Genomic DNA, 4519 nt, shown 5'->3' on the forward strand with positions numbered 1-4519 from the left:
AAACTTTAAAATGATAACACTACTTCCTTGGTCAGTGTATATTCGCCGCTCGAGCTGTTTATAAACCAATTAGAATGAAGTCAGGAGACTGCTGTTCTGTCTCTTAGGAAATTAATGGATTTTATACATCTTTTTAAGTCGGAAACTATGTACCTTCAATCACACTTAACGCATTACTGGTGCTTATTATTAGTAGTAGTATCGGTTTTGACATATGCAGCTATGTCTCATTAGGAAATAGAGCGAGGAAAAACCGACATGAATATTTTTGATAGCTGATACATTGAAATATCACCCACGCCCTGCTGTACGAAAATGTACTCAAAGAAGCAGCAACTTCTTATGAGAGAGTAAGCAGCACAATCAGTAGCCACAGGAGATGTGACAGTCTTACTGCTGTTTACGTTACATCAAATGGCTCTAAGCACTATCAGACTTAACAGCTGAGGTCATCAGTCCCCTAGACTTAGAACTACGTAAACCTAACTAACCTAAGGACATCAAACACGTCCATGCCCGAGCCAGGATTCGAACCTGCGACCATAGCAGCAGCGCGGTTCCGGACTGAAGCGCCTAGAACCGCTCGGTCACAGAGGCCGGCTACGTAGCATCACCACGGCTCTGGTGCCAATCCTCTTGCACAAAGAAGTGCTGGTCTCATGCTCGGTAGTTTTGCTCATGTGTAGGATAATATAGAAGTTTCGTCTTAACACCACATCTATCGAGTAGACCTCCATCACGCTATTAAAGGTGATATATGTGACATCTGTCCACTCTTCTACAGAACACTCTAGGGAAAGGCTTAAGTCTGATAAACGCATTGATTCTCCTCCTTAACACTGAAGTAATAACATTGCTTGTGAGAACCAATCGTAACTCGGTAACATCTATATTCAACTGCATGTATGTGAACACAGTTATTGTTAGGGATACATATGTTTTGCCCGTTTTAATATGGCGCCTCTGTGTAATACTTACGCCACTTTTGTTAAAGTATGTGTTATGAAAACCCACTAGTTCACAGGGAGAGGATTAGAAGTGAATGCAGAAAGTGCATAATTTTTTTAAGTTTTTCTCGCTCTTGAGTGTCCAGGTACCCGCAACCCATCTCAATTCCCCGCATTTCGTGGTACCTTTTATCTAATTTTATGTATTCTCAGTCAATTTATGTAATTTTGCAAGTTTTGTTGGCGATTTTACATATTTGGTCGTATTTGCCTCAATTTTACATAAGTCCCTCCAATTGGTCGCAATTATACCAAATTTTCCCCGATTTTTACCGATTTTATGTCATTTTTTCATACTGCGCACTCTGTAGGTACAGGGAAGGGAAACTCTCACGTTCCAGGATGCTAAGTGCAGTTGACACACTGTCAACTAACAAATAACTTATTACTAGGATAAAAAATAGCCAAAATCTACAGTTTGTAGATGTCCTGATATGGTTGTGGAGGCGTATCAGAGACAAGATAGAACCGGCATCTATCCCTACTTACGATGAGGAGTGGGATGGATGAGTTGTGGTAGGGTGGGGGGTTAAGACTGCCTCCAAGTTGGTTAGTTTGTGAGTGCTGATCAAGGAGGACATAGCTGCAACTGCCGCCTCATCTGAAATATTTTTGGGACGACAATTTTCGCCAGTACATGTGTTGCATTGTGACGTGTTGATTACAGGTGCTGTTTTTATATTTTTTTCACCACAATTTTGATGTGTAATTAGAACAGTGAAGCATTTTCGATCAGTTGTAGTAGTATGTATTGGCTTGGATTACCTGGGCTGCAGGGGGAGGCGTCGGTAGTGAACTCTGACGTCAAACAGCAATAGAGTCCACAGCTGTATGTTTACAGGTAACACACCTATTAAACTTCTCTCCGTCTAACACCAGCATTTCGTCACTTCCACACAATTCCTACCAAAAAAATAAAGATTGTACCTTCCACCCCAGCCTTTTTCCTGCCAGCTTGTGGGTGAAGGGCAGAGTTTGAGTACATCTGCCACTAGTTTTGAATAGTATTGTGAAATTTTTTCCCAGCAGGATAACACCAGTTGTATGACATCGTCAATTTTTGAGCTGTATTGCGATTTTACGCACTCCTTGTGTAGCGGTATGCATATAGTTGTGTAATTAGGACCTATCTTTATGGTTAATTGCGTAATTATGACCAATATCTACTTCAGTATCACAACCAAAATAAATAAAGTACGCTAACCTAACCTTCCTCTCCTGCATCTGGACAGTTTCCATGTGTTGGGGGGTGCAATTGGGCTTTCTGTCCAGTAGGATAGGTGGTGGAGGGGTGAGGGAGGGGGAGGGAGGGGGAGGGGTTGGGGACCCACGTTATGGCTGAGGAAAACATATGTCATGTGGAGGTGGACAATGGGTGGGTGTGGGTGGGGGTAATGAATTGATCAATTTAATTAATTTGCATATCAATTTGATATCAAAAGTATCCTAGCATCCCCATCTCCCTACTACCCACACCCTGCAGTGGTTTGAGGAATACATATTTAGATGTAGGCTCATGACTGTAGCAGGGTTCTGACGCTACTAACCTATAGCTATTTTCATAGGACTGAGGATTGGTGGATGTTGGACCTGAAAGTAGATAAATGTAACTACTGAATCTGAAATATCTGAAGAGACCTGCCACTGTTCTGTTATGGCATTGATTACAGATCACTAGAAGCATTACCAATCACAAACAATTTCTCAATGTGAGCATCCGCACGGTGGTGAATTTCTCCCTGAACGCTACTGTGCTATTTTTGTTCGTTTTTATAGCTCTCTACATACCCAGTGACGGGTAGAGGATTAGACATCCACCTAACTATTGGAACAGTGTTGTCCCAACGTGATGGGATTCCGAGATAATTATCAGGGGTCTGCGACTTGGCTGGGGATATATACTGCTGTATATCAAAGACTGGAAGATTCGTGAGAATATGGCAGGTAAGCGATACTCTGAGAGAAGCGTAGCTGAGAGGTGAGCTCTATACCGCTTCTTCTAAAGTGTTGTGGCCACACATATTACTACCTCACACATAACGTTTTGTGAAGTGACTGCAGCGAGAAAATTAATGGCTAATACAAAAAAGTTTTGACTGAAACTTACATCTTTTGTTCCTCGACAAACAAGAGACAACATTCTTCCGTGAGTTTTGTGTGCTTGTAAATGAATGGACTGACATATTAGTAGGTAGACTAAATTTACACCTATATCTATATGTATACTTCACATGCCATCGTAGGGTTCGGGGCATATGGTACCTAGCATCACTACTAGTCATTTCCGTCCCTATTCCTCTCACAAAGAGAGAGACGGAAAAAACCATCTCTGCACGCGTCCATATGAGAACTAATTTATCATATCTTATCTCTGCGGTCCTTACACGAAATGTATGTTGGCGGCAGTAGGATCTTTCCGCAGTCAGCTTCAGATGTCGATTCTCTAAATTTCTCAATAGTGTTCCTTGAAAAGAATGTCGTCTCTCCGTGGATTCCCATTTGAGTTACCTGGGGAATGTAATCCGACTGCAGAAAAAAATACTCATCATCCAAAGGGGCTCTCATGATCAATTTAATTAATTAGTCAATCAGTTTTATATGAATGACGTGCCGCCGGGCGCGTGGAAGCGAGAGTGAGAGTGTTACGTATACGATTCGCGAGTTGGAGCGGTAATCTGGAGTTTTTTCGTTGTGACGAGATTCTAACTGAATTTCAATCTCCCACGTACACAGGGAGGGATGGTTATGTAACAAAATCAGCTATATTACCGAATTTATAAAGTGATATGTAGTACAAACCTGATATTTACAACTCCTCTGTGCTTCTTTCCGGGGCCGGCCGTTGGTGGCCGAGCGGTTCTAGGCGCTTCAGCCCGGAACCGCGCGACTGCTACGGTCGCAGGTTCGAATCCTGCCTTGGGCATGGATGTGTGTGATGTCCTTATGTTAGTTAGGTTTAAGTAGTTCTAAGTTCTAGGGGATTGATGACCTCAGATGTTAAGTCCCATAGTGCTCAGAGCCATTTGAAACATTTTTTGCTGCTATCCGGTTACCGTAGGAAGCTTCATAGGTGACGATGCATTTGACTACCATAAGAAAGTTCGAAAGTGAGGAGGCATTCTGTGACGGAGGTAGAGAGAGTATGCTCTTACCACTCCGTCATGTGACAAAAGTGAGGTTGATTTTCTAGTCATGTGACGCAGGACGTAACAGATATTAGGCTGATAAGAACAGATTTTGTTACTGGGTGAGAGAACACTTAGAGGAAATATAGGCTATGTCATACTATTGTATAGGATTTTCACATTCAGTCTTAACTAGTAACGATACCTTAGCGACATCTGTCTTCGAAAATGACGTTCATAAAACAGAAGAATCTATTTTTCACGTGAGAAATTCGAGGTGTGTGGACAACAAGATCACCGTCGCGGATTGGATAAAGCGGATTTTTCAAGTGGGATGTCTATGTGGAACTGCAGTTAGAAATCTACATGGTGAGGACAAAGTCTTGC

The 4519-nt window shown here is 42.2% G+C and overlaps 1 pseudogene; it reads right to left on the reverse strand.

The window, feature by feature from the left end:
* Positions 1-4094: 4094 nt before the first annotated feature.
* On the reverse strand, positions 4095-4277 carry LOC124723890 (annotated as a pseudogene).
* Positions 4278-4519: the final 242 nt, after the last annotated feature.

Source organism: Schistocerca piceifrons, chromosome X (assembly GCF_021461385.2).
Source record: "Schistocerca piceifrons isolate TAMUIC-IGC-003096 chromosome X, iqSchPice1.1, whole genome shotgun sequence".
Taxonomy (NCBI): Eukaryota; Metazoa; Arthropoda; class Insecta; order Orthoptera; family Acrididae; genus Schistocerca; species Schistocerca piceifrons.